Source organism: Haemaphysalis longicornis, unplaced genomic scaffold, assembly GCF_048455015.1.
Source record: "Haemaphysalis longicornis isolate Haplotype H1 unplaced genomic scaffold, Haemaphysalis longicornis Haplotype H1 scaffold_7, whole genome shotgun sequence".
Lineage (NCBI taxonomy): Eukaryota > Metazoa > Arthropoda > Arachnida > Ixodida > Ixodidae > Haemaphysalis > Haemaphysalis longicornis.
Window position 1 is genome coordinate 118188443 of NW_027526422.1, and position 16772 is coordinate 118205214.

The following is a 16772-nucleotide window of genomic DNA, read 5'->3' on the forward strand; positions in this document are numbered from 1 at the left end:
CGTTTGTTTTCCTAAAAAATTACACCAACCTGCCCAAGCGCATTTTGAAACTGAATTCAGGCATCTTGGAACTGAGCAGGATGCAACCACTCCAAAACGAACAATAGATCTAAGAAAACAAGGAGGGATACTGAAAAAAAAAATTATGTCGTTCAGTTTGCCTAGGTAGCTGCTGGAAAATACTAATATAAATTAGTAACGGCACAAAGGTACACCACTGCGGCTTTTTTCACGAGCTTTTTCGCATCCGAAAACTTGCATGATTGGCAGAGTATTGTTTTGTTGCGTTTCCCTGCATCGGATTCTCCAGCATAAGAAAAATAGCCCCGAGTTATCTCTGCCGAGTGTATTTCTAGTGAAGTTTAAAACGGTAATGTTTTGTAATAGGCTCTCAGAAAATGCTTAAATTTTCTGAAACTACGGAAAAGGAACACCTGAGCATGCCAAAATCGGGAACAACTGCAAGGCTAAGTGAGTTTTGTGCACGAAGTTGAATAGAACTCGTAGTTCTATGCGGCACCTCAGCCGATGACCACGCAGCGTCTTAGCAAGGGAAGACGTTTTATACGAAGTTGTGGAAATCCGCTGCTGAAGGAGCCTTCCAAGCCTTAAAAGCCAGCAGTCCGGGCTTTTCAAACTACGCGTTTGCAACATGGCTTTAGATAAAAAGGCAGGCAACAGTTTTTCAACGTTGTTCAAGTGTCTAGCTCAACTATGCGCCAGTTTTGCGCAATGTCTAAGAGCTTTCAAAACACGTCGAACGTAGTGGGTGCTCTCCCCATGTGTTTATGCTAACCCTATAGTTAGAGCTCTTAAAGAATGTAAAATATAGAAGAAATGTCGGTATGCAAGACCTTTAGCCTGGAAATTTTACGCCGGAATGAATTTCAAGCGATTCATAATGTTTTGAGTGAAGATGTCTATCGCCGCTGCATTTTATAGCTTTATGTCATACCTACCGATCCCAACGTCAGCATTTGGTGTTGAACTACCTACTATAGTTACCTTAGTACAGGTGACAGCAAAGCTGCTGCATTTAGCTCAGCGATATCGGCAGCACTTGCCATATGATACTCTGGGCAGTATCACCCCTGGGAGAGGTCGCACCGAGATATTGCTGTACCTAAATAAGTTATTTTCTACTATTCTGTAGCGTGTTAACGTTAGGTTTAGACTGTCCTTCATTTCCAATCACGGCACTCTTTATTAAGACCACCACACACAGTTTCATGCGTTCAAACCACCGTCAGGCAATAGCCGCCTTGCGGATCAGGACGTCAGCATTCAGCTCATGTTATTTTAATGGTGTGAACACATAGAACGCATTGACCGACAAACTTCTTTGGAGCACCTAATGTAAGGTTCTGTTTAAAAATTTGCATAAAACATTCACCTTGAATTTTCACTGCTGCAAGTATCGAGCGCTACTTGCAGCTCTATTTTGCACAATATTTATTTCTTCAGTATGTTCCGGTTCAACTCCTTGTTTTTTGTAAAACTTTTCACAACGCATTTGGTTCTGTTATTTTTCAAGGTAATTTTCGCTTGCATTTTTCAACTGTGATGTTTCTTATTAAACTAAGCCGGAATACTATTCCTCGAAGTATTTGTTTTGGCCATCTGTCGTGTCAAGTCGCAAGGCTATGAGGAGTATACTAAATAAAAAAAACACTATTTCTCTGGATTGAACGGCTAAAAATGCTAATTAAGTTCGATAAACATGTACACGTAAACATGTACCGTAATGCAGACCTACATTCCTTACTACTGTGTGTCGCAGAATATTATAATTTGTATGAAGCACAACCATTTTTTTACTCCTTACAGGCAAACAATTTTACGCCTCGTCAGCGTAGTTTCAGTGCAGTGTTTTTGGAGGTTGTTTTTGCTGCTAAAATTTTCAAATAACTTTGTTTTTTATTTTGAGCAGCAAAACAAGTTCACAGCGTCTATTAAAAATCAAAACAGCATTTGAAACTAATAAGTGTTTCTTGTTACTTCTTAGGATGCCGTACCTTGCCCTTCTCAATTATATGGTCTGCCTAGGTCGGCATTATTGTCTGGTCAGCGATAAAAGGTGACTAAGAATCAAGAATGGCGGTTCTCACCTCCGACGCCCCACATGAATCTGTTTAGGGCCATTTAAAGTCATTAGATATATGTCAGCAACATCAATCGAAGCATTACATTTACTTTTTCTTATAAGCCGTATTTCCATGGTTAACATGAACGTAGAAAATGGTGCTGATACTTTATTCCTGCCGCAGGATCTTGACGGAATTCTTGATTAATGTCCTAAGTGGCCCATGAAGCGTACTCCTTCATGATGTCATATTCCCTTTAGTGGAAAGTGGGTTCACATAATAGGACATTATCATCTGGACAACGTTACAATGGGAAAGCGATACGAAGCACGATATCAGCGTGGTTTATAATACTTTTTTGTGTAATCAGGTTGAGTAGTGCATCGCTGCAAAAGCGAGACGTATAGTCAATTTGGTTTTTAAAACATTAATATAGCCCCACACGATCTGGAAAAACTTTCGTACTTTTTGTAATCTACGTACAATCCGAAACTACTCAGCCTTGGTCTCAGATTCGAACACGAACTGATAGCAGCGTCACGTGTTTCCAATACTCAATCTCGTGGGACACTGTAGCTCCGGCGGATCTTTTCAAAGGGGCAGTTTGGAAAACATATAATGTATAAAAATCTAGGCGCACGTCGACACCACAACCTTCATACTCCCCTGTATATCCAGTTTACATCCTGTGCATCCAACCATAATTTTTCCGCAAACTGGGATTTCCAGCCGGACGCTGTAATACCGTCCCTCCGGGAGTGTTTTCCGCGGCGTTTTAAAACCACGGCACACAAGCGGGAACATTACATGTACGCTTTTTATGCAATATGCCTCTGTAGTTTGCTATTTTCGCCGTAATTCTGGTATGCTGTTGTAAAACGACTCGCATTTTATCGCCTCTATAGGTCTATTTATCATGTGCAGTGAGATTAAGAGGAATTTCGTAGGTGTGTGAGCGCTATGGGCATCCTATACTGACAGTTGTGAAAACGGCTGGGCCAAGGTGTAGCTCGAGTTGTCGTGGTTTAATTGTGAATAAAATGAATTTTTTGTAAATGGATCGCTTCATTATCAGTCAAGCTCCGTGTTGCATCGTTTTTAACCCCCTTTTCGGCTGCGAAGCTTCCCCCAGTGTGTTCACCTGAAGCCATCGCCTCAGTACTCATGGATAGTGTCATCTTGCAAGACCCCATGAGCGATGGGCATGAATATTTCTCTGCCCCATGTCTCCTGCGTAACACCCGCCGAGACCAGTTTACGTGGCGCTACCCTAACGTAAAGCCCACAACATTCTCCTTCTCCGTTGTCCAACGCATCTAAGGATTTTGGACGTTCCTTCGTGGCATCGCAGGCTATCGCTCTTGTGGGGACCATTTTCCTCAACCGATCAACGCATTCGGGATGGCAAGAATTTCACTGTGCAGAAAAATTACATCTCCAGATCTCTGACTGTGGACTTGACGGCGGCGGTCACATTCGAGGAGAAGTCAGTGTAACGAGAAGAAAAGAAATTGCACCGTGGCACGAAGCTCCGTGGGCATCCTACACGGACGACAATGAAAAAAAAGGTGAGGCCACGGAATTGCTTGAGCATTCAAGGCCGAATAGTGAATATATTTTCGTTGTAAATATATCGCTTCATCCCCAACCATGGTTTATGTAGTCTTTCCAGCCGTGACCCAACAATATCGAGCTTTTCGCTTTGTACGTTTTTCCCTACATAAGAACCCTTTAGGCACTATCCAAAGGAGAATGGAGTCATAATAGCAAAAAATAAGCAAAGAGTAAACACATTCTACCAAACACGTGTAACATTTTTAGTGAATATTTATACGATATTCATTTCTGTTCCATACTGCCGAATGACAGCCGACAGGCTTTTGTGTTTTACAATAAAACAAACAAAACCAAGATGATTTGCATAGATACGACCTCTGCAATACACACTATTAAACATGATGCTATTTGGATAAACAATAACACTTATTGAACAGTTTTTCATGAAGGGGCTCAGGGAAGGGTGGCCCTTTTTACTGGCGCAAAATGTAACAGAAAATCAGTAGCAAGAAGAAATATTCAAAGCGTGCGGTAAGATTGAATTGGATTGAATAAACTTTATTTAGGCCCGTAGAACGACGTTTTTACGCGCCGTGACGCGGGCCGCGGCATTTCTTGGTGGTTAGCTATTACTCAGCTGAGACGTGACGTAGCCATTTCCGACTCGTGAGTATCATGCCTTTGAAGCACCCGCAGGACCTGCTGGACGGCCCAGTGCTGATGCTCGTAGGTAATAAAATGATTCAATCGGCCGTGATGAAATAAACATTATTTTTTTTCTTCTCCGAGATCCTTCAGAACATGTGTTGCGTACAAATTTGTGCGATGCGAAAAGTGTTTCCCACAAAAAACGTAACCATTCCAAAAACTAAAACTCTTTCTTATACAGAGAATGGTGGGCCCACAGCAATGCAAACAACGATGGAAACAGCAAGAAAAGCACACGGACATAATGAGAACTAACTTGGTCTCCGAAATCAGTGGAAACATTGTATATGCTATTTTTATGACAAAATAGAAAGATTATAGTACCCGCATGCGTCTGAACAGAAAGGTGGCATCAGCTGGTGAAGTTGGGATGCCGGCCGAACATATGATATAAGGGATCGGTAATCTGAACGGAGACTGTTGGAACTTCTTCCTCTTCTGCGCTGTAGCAGACGACGCTGCATCATAATCAGTTTCATCAGCACCAATCGAGCGCTGTCGCGCGCCCGCGCTGCAACTTCGCGCTGCAACCCCAGCCAGTGCGATTAAAGCCCTCACCCTCACTAGACTTGTCCTCTCCGCTCTTTCACGACGGCTTGGCAGCAGGAGGACCTTGAGATCAAAAACAGCGACAATGGCTGTTACGGGGCATGAAAGTACGGAAGGGGTGACCCTTGTGTTTTTATATGCGCGCTGGTAAGCTGCGTTTTATAAAACGTTCAGTACAGGTAGGTTTTCTGTGGATTAGCTTCCAGAGGAATGTTAAGTTACGCTTGTGCCACCCAGCTCTAAACATGGCAGCACTACCTAGTATAGCGGTTCCGGTAGTGCAATTAGGTATGGGAAAATAAGTCTTCATTTATAACAGACAACCCTCTGTTTTCATGGATCTGTCCATAGTTGAGGACGAGTGAAGCATGGCTGGTGACCTATTCATGAAGGACCCAGAGCTGCACAATTATGTTGACACCCAGCACATTTCGAACAAGCGCCCGAGAGCTTGCCGTTGGAAAGTTCTATATGCCTTGAAGATCACTTTGGCATCAATAAGCGCGCCAATATCAACCGGTGCAGAATTTCATGGCAATGTAAAGTGTAGAAATGCATTATGGAAAAGAATGCGGCCTCCGTTTTACACGTTTATGGCAATATTTTGGTTGCCGGCACGTATGAGGTTTAAACATCCCTTAAATAAACGCACGTAACGCGTAGACTCCTTTTCGAAAATAGAGATGACAAGCCGGAATTGAATATTTGTTTTATTTTCGAATGCGTTGCTGAAACATGAACTGAGACTTTCTCATTACGAAACGCTCCAAGAATTCATACCTTTAATACATTTCGTAATTCAGCCTTTTATATTGGTTGAATTTCTGAAAAGACTGTTCTTGAGAGTTAGGCATGTATTTTCTCTACAGGGTTGTGCACAAGTCGTATGAGTAGCCACCGCTCCGTTATTACTACTGTAGTGTAACCGTCAGGCTTCAGTATGTGAAGTCCGGGGTTAGCATTGAGTGCGTCAAACAGATTGTTTTTTATATAGTACTTGATCGCAATATTGAAAGCGCTGAGGCTGTAATAACTATAGCTTGGTGCAGTTTATGATATGTTGGCCAATGATTTGTTTGTCAATTACGAGGCGTCTGTTTCGTGGCTGCTCTCACAACCCCACAAATAATGCAATGCTGCAGAAAGCCTGGTGCTTTAAAAAAACTTGTCAACAATGCCGCAATAGGAGTCGCAAGCTATGTATGCTCCCTCTTGGATAAACAAATCTAATGCGGTAGTCAAAGATACAGTGGTAATGCGGAACAAGGTATTTTGTATAAGTGGTATAAAATAAATATCACATCTGAAATAAGTTTATTTGCAGACGACTGTGTAATTTATAGTCATATAACGAACGACACTGACGTTATGCAGCTTCAAACTGACTTGGATAATCTCTCCGCTTGGTGTAAAACATGGCAGATGCAGTTAAATGTCTCAAAATGCAGGTCAATGCGAATTTCCCGTAATAACCAGACACCACCCGCTTACACTCTTAACGATTCCCCTTTACAAACCACAGTGTCTTACAAGTATCTTGGCATTATTAGTACTAACAACCTTTCCTGGAAGCTACATATAGAGTACATAACATCCAAGGCTAACAAAACTCAAGGCTACCTCCGTAGAAATTTTTCTCTCGCACCTTTGTCGTTAAAGTTACTTTTATACGCTACCTATGTTCGCCCTATATTAGAGTATGCTTCTTCTATTTGGGATCCGGCTCACATAATAGTAAGACATTCAGTCGAGATGGTACAAAATCGCGCAGCCCGTTTTATTTTATCTAATTATCAGAGAACAGCCAGCGTTACCCAAATGAAAAAAAAAAAAAATTCAGGCCTTCCGAACCTCTAGACTCACCGAAAACGCTCTCTAATTTGCCTTTTTCATAAAATTTACCACCATACCTTAACGTGCACAATACATGGATTCGTCCTGCGCCTTACGTGTCAGCTCGCCGAGACCACTCACATAAAGTCGATGTACCTCATTCAAATACTGTCGCACATTCCGCATCATTCTTTCCGAAAACCTGCAAGGATTGGAACCATCTACCGAGCTCACTAACAAGTATTAAAAACCCTGATCTATTTAAGGATGCTTTAAATACCTCTGAATAAATTCCCACTCAGTGTTCAAATTGTATACCTCAGAGCGCTTGCATGATGGTTATGTTATTGATTACGACCATTATTATTTTTATATATGCTTGAAATATTGCCGAATGAATTCACCACTGTGCACCTGGGTTGTATTTTCTTTAATCCTTTGGGAGACGGTTCTATTGTTGCTGTTTAGTTACGAACAGTGCATCTGTCATCAATATGTTATTGCTGTAACCCCTCGCCTCTATAATGTATCCGTACCATGAGGGAAAAATAAATGAAATGAAATGAAATGAAATACACTTCTTACGGAAATATCAACGCGAAAAAGGCGCGCAGGTAACACATCACGTCCAACGACGAGCTTATTGCGAACATTGTCTACCATGTAGAGTATCTGCTCAGCAAACGCGAACACCAGTCATTAACGTACCCAAAGAAACATCCTTTTTAATTGCAGTAGCTATTGAAAGCATTCCTATCCTGTATAGTTAAGTGTATGCTGGCACAGCAGTAGTGGTCTCTCTCGAAAAAAATGGTGGAACTGCTAACGGGAAAGTGTGAAGCTATGCGGAAAAATTTATTTCAGAGGCTCATTACCGTGTTTTCACCTGTGCGTAAGTTTGCCTTAGGCGGCCAACGAAGAGTACGTGTTTGTTTTGCTAAACGTTAAAAAGCACATTTAGATTTCAGCACAGCACGTGTACATTCAATTATTTCTGTTTTTGCAGTTGTGGGCATCTACCGATTTCTACGCATATTCGGAGGTAATTCCGTGAACATATTCTGGAAAGTGACGACCCTTAACATCTACCGGGACAACGCGTGGTCAAGCCGTTCCTTGGAAATCCCCTTTATATGCTTGTATTGGGCGAACACGTTTGACCAGCCCATTGTCCTTCAACCCCTGAAACTCTTCAGACGTCTACAAAAGCCTGACAATTACTTGGAAGTGCCTAGTTTTGAGTTGGAACGAAATGTAGAAGCTAGACAACTTGCCCTTCTAGAAAACATTTTCGAGCCCGTCAAGTGTTCATAGATATATTATTTGTTACAGGAATGCTCACTGACAAACGATTATGAAGATAGGCTTTGAATCATTAATCTCATGTCGTGGAATCTCTCCTCAATACAGCGAAATTGCCAACAAGCAACTAATTGCGTTGATCGAGACATGTGCGCAGGTTGACAAACTGGGTACAGAAATTTTGCAGCGGGCTGCTTACTGGCGAACAAATGTTCGCATGATACTACATACACAAACGGAAAAGAAAAGGGTTAGCGTGCGACCACACTCTGCAGAATTGAAGAGACACCACCTACCTCGAGTATTAACCTACAGCGTATTTTAATGCGAAAGGAGTAGTTAGCTTTGTTCGTGTCAAGTTGTGCGTCTAAAGCACGCAACACAGCCGATGGACGGAACAAAAACCGGCCGACCGTTCAAAAAATAGGAGAGGTACTGAATAAAAGTTACAATGCCGCCTCAATGTTTATACAACTCTGATGAAGAAACAATTTGGGCTGATCAAAACTAAATAAATTTGGGTTAATGTTTTTACATTTCAACCAGTCGAAAGTGGTACAAACACTTTACCCTGGGCTACGACAGCGCGACGATTCTAGCGGAATAAATATCGCCATAGGCAACAGTTTCTTTCGTTCACATTAGAAACGTTTGTGCACACCTTCACCGCGGCAACAGGAGTAATGTCAATTTGTTAGGTAGAAAAGTAGCGGTAATGGGACAGGCAAAGAAATTTGTTTTTATAGCAGCCGCCATAGTAATTCGTCAAGACTCTTATGCGTTATTCGTATGAACGAGAAGAATACGAAAAATACGCAGAGACAAAGCATTATTGGTAATTTGCGATGAAACAGTCACCTTACCTGACACGTACGGTTTAAGCTTATCCAAAGCAGGTGTCACCATTGAAGGCACCACCCCGTGAATGTACGTAGAAAAACTGCATGACATCACACGATGCACGTTTTGGCATAATTTCTCAGTTTGAGGTGCATGGCCACGGAATCTCAGCAGCCTACACAGTAGCAGCTCCCAAAAGTGGTCGCCCGCTCCAATACGGCACTCCAGTGCCAAACGCGCTAAAGGGAACTAAATTAATGCCCCCCTTCCCCCGTACCTCAGCGAGAAACAACTAGAAGTTCAGTAAACAAAGGGCGACGCAACAGTGATAGTGAGGAAAAAGAATCAGAAGGTGCCAATCCAAAGAAGCAGAAGCTACAGCGATGTCTTCGTTCGCGTGCATGGTATGTCCGGCTGCGTATATGCGTTTCCTACCAAGCATAGACAAGTAACACGTGGCTCCAACTGGGGAGCGCTTGAACATTCATGGGCAGGATCCTGATATTATATTTACTGTGGTGAACCGTCTGGTATCGTGGTGTAGAGGTTTCGCTTCTGGCAAGCAAGCTTCTGGAGACGAGTGCGAAAGGAGCTGTCTGTTTATTTTTAAAGTTTTATTGTTTTACACTTGAGTGATAATATTTGTATCACTCTCAAAATTTAATTTGCACACTTGTGTAGAACATAAATTGTATTTCTGGTAGCTTTGTTTCTTTTAGGTTAGTTTCAGCTACTACTTTCTGCGATTTTGTAGTTTTCCCTTTTTCAGGTCGGTGTTAGCTAATCCTGTGAAAATTGTTTCTGTCTTGGGCGGGGTTTGGTTAGCATTTTTCTGATTTGGGTGGTTTCGTTCGCTTTACGTTCGTTCCGCCTTGCCATATCGGTCAGCAAAGAGATGATGACTAAGCTGCGGGAAACACAATTGTAGTCAAGTGTTAGAAGAATCTAGGACTCTTCGGTATCATATTTAGAAAACTAAAATAGGCTGTAAGTACAGCGCTACTTACCGGCAATCGGGGTTTCTCCACGAACGCAAGTCCGCTAGCTGGCAGGACAACAAAGAATGTTTTCAATTCCGGTGATTTTGTAGAAAAGGTAAGGGAATTGGCTTTGTCCGAACATAAGGTTATCGTTTCTTCCGACGTGACCACATTCTTAAGTAGCTTTCCAGTGGGCGTAACCCTACAAATCAGCGCAGAAACCCTGCGTTCGGACGTCGTATTCACCGACCGGACCCCCTTGGTGTGCCTGAACTGAGCGAGGTACCGCGCTTGCGCCTCAGAAACACGCACTTTTCTTAAGGGCCAAAAATTTATAAACAAGTCCGCGGAACAGTTATGGGCGCCTCAATATCGTTCACTGAGGCCAACATTTCTAAGCAAGCGATCGGCGAGACGGCTCTGAACAAGTTTACGCCCGCTCCAAAGGTACTCCTTACGTTACGTTCACGACTATTTTTGCATCCTCCCTGAGGGAGGTTTGGGAAGCCCTATAGTTGGTTGAGCCTCACATAGCGTGTACGTGAGAAACAGACGCTAAAGAGTGCCTTCCGTTCTTTGATTTCTGCGGTCGTCACTCGAACGTCTACCATCCTCCGCAGTTTACCGCAGGAACAGGCACATCGGACGCTACCTGGAGTACAGCCCCTGCGAACCATTTTCACACCAGGGCTCCTTGATCTTGTCCCTGTTCACTAGGTCCACACGGATGTGCTCCGATAAACTGAGATTGACAGAAAAATTGACGACTGTGCACGACGAGCACTTGGCGAACACATACACTGGGCATTTTGTGGCAGGAATACAAATACAGATTCTTGGACCCTACGGCATCGCCAGAAAGACCGCCGCCTTGCCTGCAGCCATTTCTAATGTAAGAAGCCACCGAAGCGCTTTGCGACGTATTTTCGAAATACGATCTACATGTAGTGCAGGACCCTTCATGCAAAGTTGAGAGGTCTGACAATTTATCGCCAGACTGATGACTTCTTGTGACTCTTGTTGAGCAAAATTTTAATGTGGGGGCTCGGATACTCTCTGCCTCGTTTTAGCATTGGTCATTTCATATATTTAGGGCCTTCCCGAAAACCACTTTCCGAAAAAAGTGTTTTAAATGACCTTTCAGTGCACTTCAGCCGTTGATACAAACTGAACAAAGAAACAAAAGAAGCTTTCAGGCAGATGATATCAATCTGGGAAAGTCTAGACAAATGAGTCACTCGACCAGAGCACCGTACAACGCTACTTACCCGCACAAACGGAACTTTGTTTGCTCTTTTTAATATACGGCACCTGATGTCTTATGACAGGCGTCAAATCCTTTAGAGAACGCTGTCGGTTAAAGTCTAATGCTTCAGAAGTTTGTGTGAGTTTGAGAGTTCGTGCAGTGTGGTGGGAAGTGCGTATGACAATGTATGATAGGCACCAAAATGTACTAAAGCAGTGAAATGGGTAATACAAGGCGTGCAGTGAACGCCCGTTTCAAGCCCGTTTTGAAACATATATGTGTTAGCTTTTCTGTAGGCAGTAGTCCACCGTATTGGCTTTCTAGCACCAGAGCAAGCGAATAAAACTTGTAAAATGGTTTTATACATGTTGTAATATCTGCATCCGCGAATCTAACTAATGAAGAAGTACTTACTGGCATGGCCTTGGTCAAAATGGCGACTTTTCTGACTTCTTTTCAAGGACTCATTTTAGGGTGAAGACTTTTTCGGTTCCTTTCTGGAATTTCCCGGTGACTTCTGCTTCTGAGGACCTGGCATACCTACCTGCAAGCAAGGCACGCAAAAAGCTCGTGAACTTTGAAACAAGTTGGCAAGTGATAAGTTCACGGGAGACCAACACAAAATGCTTTCTGCAGACTGCAAATGCGTTTATATCAGCGAAACGGGATAATTTCCACGGCGACTGAAGTAGCCACTACTTGATGTACACAAAGAAAATATAACAACAAATTCCCTAGAATGGCACGCTTGCCAGCATAGTCGCCGTATCAATTAGGAGGACGCGGCTATCATAGGTCAGTAAAAAAAATTGCCTTCTGGAGATTTCCTAGATCCACAGATTATTGAAGTCATACCACACACTGTCAATCGGACAGATGACAGCTTGCCAGCAATCTAGCGATGTATACGCGAGTGTGCAAATCCACGAGAGTGTGCAGATAAATTGACGACAGATTCCGGCTGGCTTCGTTGCGAACCAGATACCCGCTTATGTTCCCAAACTTCAGATATTCTGTTTTTACTTGGTCAGTGACTGCGAGTTTATACTCCCAGACTGAATTGCACGTATTTTTTTCTAGTTTGGTTGGTTTGTTTATTTTAAGTGGGATTGTGTTCTTTTTTTATTGCGGACGGTTATTTGTGATCCGCTTAGCTTTTTCTACCGATATAACCCCTATAGCGGGCTCAGGTTACGGTAGCCTGTGCTCAATAGAAAACAAATATACGCGGCCCATCAGTGCATAGAAAAAGTCTGTAAAGCCCGTCAAGACCTCATCCTGCCTGTAACATGGTGGGAGGCATAAAATAGACGTGCTGAAATGATTGGAGGAAGAAGAGGTGGTGAGTGACAGTGGCTTAGTAATGTCATTATTATGCGAAGATGGTAGTTTTTTCCACTCTTAAAGACACTGTCACCGCTCCGCATGCACGGATGCGTTTTCCACCAACCAGAACATTTGATTTATAAGTTTACACTAACGCTTGAGCAATAACTACATCAGAAGTGGTGCTCGTTTGTCGTAGTATGTTTTAAATTATTGCGAAAGCGCAACAAAAAAGGTGTTGAGAGAAAATGTTTAAAATTCCTCGAATGGCTAAAGCATCCGCTGATTGTATTTTCCTCGATTTCTCGAAGGCTTTTGACAAAGTGTCTCACAAACTACTCCTTTACAAACTAAGCAAGGTAAATCTAGATCCTAAGTTGTTTGCATGGATTGAATATTTCCTTTGTAATCGTTTCCAGTTCGTCACAGCCAATAACTACGAATCTTAACCCAGTTCTGTTCATTCCGGTGTTCCCCAGGGCTCTGTCTTGGGACCACTTTTGTTTTTGATATACGTTAATGATCTACCTAGCTGTGTTCTCTCTAATATTCACTTGTTTGCAGATGACTGCGTTATTTTTCGAGAAAGTAACAACGATAACGACGTTGCGGCACTGCAATCAGACATTAATGCAATTTCTAACTGGTGTGAGCAATGGTTAATAGATCTTAATGCTACTAAGTGCAAAGTCTTACGCATTTCAAGAACAGCCCCTTCGACAGCTTCCTATTATCTTAACAGCACTCTTCTTGAACCTGTAACGTCGTACCGATACCTGGGAATTCACATGACAACTGATCTTTCCTGGTCGCTTCATATTAATACCGTTATTAATAATGCCATTCGCATGCTTGGCTACCTTCGCCGCAACTTCTTTTCTGCACCTACCTCTTTAAAAACACTTTTGTACAAATCACTGGTTCGTTCCAAACTCGAATATGCGTCATCCATTTGGGACCCGAGCCATGACTATCTGGTGACATCGCTTGAGCTTGTGCAGAACAACGCAGCACGTTTCATTCCCGGCAATTTCACCCGTGCGGCAAGTGTCACGTCCATGAAAAACTTGCTTCAGTTACCCACTCCAAGTTCACGCCGCAAACACTTTCGCCTCTGTCTCTTTCACAAAATTCACTACCATAATTCGCCCCTATGCAGTGAGTTAATTACTCCTCCTTCATATATCTCTTCTCGTATTGACCACCGACACAAAGTAGGAACAATATCATGTAACACCAACGCCTTCTCTCAGTGATTTATTCCTCGGACGTCACAAGATTGGAACCGCCTTCCCGGACTGACCGCCGCAATCGAAGACAACCCTCAGTTTCGTGCAGCCCTAGCTAACATTGTATGATTAGGGCCCATCTATGTTTGTACTTACCTGCTTACTACATTTGTTGCTGCTTTCTAGTTTTGTGTATAAACCTTGTAACCCACTCCCCTCTGAAATGCCTCTCGGCCTGGAGGGTACAAATAAATAAATAAATAAATAAATAAATAAATAAATAAATAAATAAATAAATAAATAAATAAATAAATAAATAAATAAATAAATAAATAAATAAATAAATAAATAAATAAATAAATAAATAAATAAATAAATTGAAAAACGTGTAAAAAGTAAAATATTTCATTATGGCTTTTCGAACAGGTTTCCGCATGAACAATAAACTGCATTTTGCCGCAATGTTTTTCCTGGTCGAAAAATAAAGCGTTTTAAAATATTGCACAATTCTGCAGTTACCTAGTAAACAGCTGCTTTGTTTTTACATGAGGACAATAGCCACGGCATCTGCACGTTAAAATGCATTCTGTTTTTTGTTTTTATTTTGCCTTTTTCTTGTTTTGCTCCACTTTTTTAGGTCCCCATTTCCCAGCCTCATTGTTAGGGCTTGACGTTCCACTGCACACTGAAGGCTGCAACAAGGCTCCATGCAGTTGTCATGGTTGAACGATGGACAAGAAGATAGGTTTTCCTATAACAAATGTAATGTGAAACCACGCGTTGGAAGAAGTTCTGTCGGTCATCTCTATACCCTGTTGCTTTGCAGTATGTCCTGATAACCTGCACGCAAGCCGACGGCTTAAAAGAGCCATTTGTCTCGAGGTTGCATATTGCGTTGCAGCGACAAACCCCACACGTTTTGTATAACACTGACATCTCACGCAGAAAAACAGCTATGTTTTTTACAGATACAAATAATAACAGATATGTCAGAAACGGCGCCAGACTGACGCTGACGCCGTTTCGCGCTTACCAGTGTCCGCTGACGTTTACTGCCTTGCCACCACAGATACTGATCCGTTCTTGTTGTCCCTTGACGTGACTAACATGCCGGTTGAGCAACGCAAAAATCCGTGGAATACTTTTATGATTGAACGGTTCTCGGCTACAGGCGCGTCACTTCGGAGAGGGTGGTGAGCTCGGCGCGGCCAGTTTCGCCCTCTGTGACGAGTTGCTCTACCGACGCAACTACCTCTCCAAAGAGCGGAAGTCATTGCTGGTTACTCTTCGCCATTTGCGCGCCGATACATGCGTTTCCTTACACACGGATCCAAGTTGCGCTCATGCCAGCATGCTGAAGACGTATGAGCAGCTTCCCTTACGGTACTATTGGCGCGGCATGTAAAACTTCGTGCTCAAGTACGTCCGCTCGTGTACAGATTGTGAACGCCGAACATTGTCGCCATCTCAATTTACGGGCCCGTTGTAGCCCCTACCCTGTCCACCAAGGCCTTCCGAGTGTGTCGGCATCGACCTGTATGGCCCACTGGCAATTACGTGTGCCGTAAACCAATGATAGCGGCTGTGAACCACCTGACCAGGTAGGTGGCAACCGCAGCGCTACATCCTACGACAACACAAGTCGTTGCCTGCTTTTTCCTCCGTCACTTTATTCTTCGCCGCAGGGCGCTGCGGGAACTCTTCAGTGACTGAGGACGGGTGTTCTTATCCGACGCTATTGAAGCCGTACTCGCTGAATGCCATATTGTTCAACTGACAACTACGTCATACCATCCGCAAACAAATGGGCTCACTGAGAGCTTTAATCGTACTCTTGATGACATGCTGTCGATGTACGCGTCTTTCAACCAATCCCTTCGGGACATTGGGTGGCACTTCGTCACATTTGGCTACAATACGACGATGCAGAGCACCACGGTGTTCTCGCCATTTTTCTTGTACGGACGTGAGCCGTCTTGTACGATTGACACCATTCTCCCCTACAATCCCGATGCCACGGAATTTACACCGGTTTCGGAGCCTGCCCACAACGACGAAGAATGCTGATAAATTCGCCCGTTCATTTACATCAACCGATCAACAGCTTCAGAAACATCGCCGTGACGATTCTACCAAAGCGCCGACTTATGCCCCCACCCCACTTGTATGGCTTGGGGTCCCCTGCCCAACACCTGGTCTCTTCCCGAAGCTCGTAGCCAATTATGGTCACAAAGTATGGTCAGTAACCAAGTATGGTCTGTATTTTGACGCGTTAATCGCGTTAAATTGGAAATGCACGCAAAAATCTCCCCTTTACGTGATTAACGCGTCAAATACTCACCATTCACCAGCTCACATTAGCGCCGGTACCGATCAGTCTGCGAACGCAAAGCCAAATTTTCATCCCCCTTCTGTCAACTCTCCCCATGCTGTGAACCCTAACGAAAATCTCGCTGGAAATATGATGAACCTCTCTAGTATTACCCTGTCACCTGATGAAATGGGCGCCCCGTCAAAAGGTCTCAGCTTTTGCCCGGCAACTGGCGGTTTCGACAAATTTCAACTTTTGAAGGACTTATGTAACTTCGCCAGGAATATGAGACTGCGAGAGTAATTACATAACCATCCTCCAACCAACGACCCCGAACTGCATTACCTAGCCATGAGCACTGGACCCCTCCCATGCAGAGCGATACATGCCTCGACATGTGCTACGTTAAAGCCGTTCATCGCGATGTGCGGGCAGCATACCAAAACAAAATCTCGTTCAGCCGTAACATCACAAACAAGAAAAAGAAAGCCCTGGAGGAACTCGCAGGTTGCTAGGAAATAGTAATCGAACCGGCCGATAAAGGAGGTGCCATTGTGATCCTCGACAAAGATGATTATATCAGCGAGGCTCATGGAAAACTATCAGAAGCTCCGTTCTACAAAGTACTCCCTAGTGATCCCATTATTGATTGTCAAAGATGAGCTCACTGAGCTTGTTCAAACCCAGAAAATAACAAACACAACTGCTCGTTCTCTTATTCCCTGAAGCCCAGTAGGCGGTAGATATTAGCTTCTCCCTAAGATTCATAAAAATAACTACCCATGTCCACCCATTCTTTCGGGCATT

The 16772-nt window shown here is 43.3% G+C and overlaps 1 long non-coding RNA gene across 2 annotated transcripts; it reads left to right on the forward strand.

The window, feature by feature from the left end:
* Positions 1-170: 170 nt before the first annotated feature.
* On the forward strand, positions 171-13895 carry LOC144146877 (uncharacterized). 2 transcript variants are annotated; one of them, XR_013317746.1, is made up of 4 exons: positions 171-471; positions 3526-3652; positions 10571-10745; positions 11561-13812. It is a non-coding gene; the product is annotated as an uncharacterized LOC144146877 (long non-coding RNA). The 2 variants fall into 2 exon arrangements; XR_013317747.1 differs by lacking the exon at positions 10571-10745 and having other exon boundaries at positions 181-471; positions 11573-13895.
* Positions 13896-16772: the final 2877 nt, after the last annotated feature.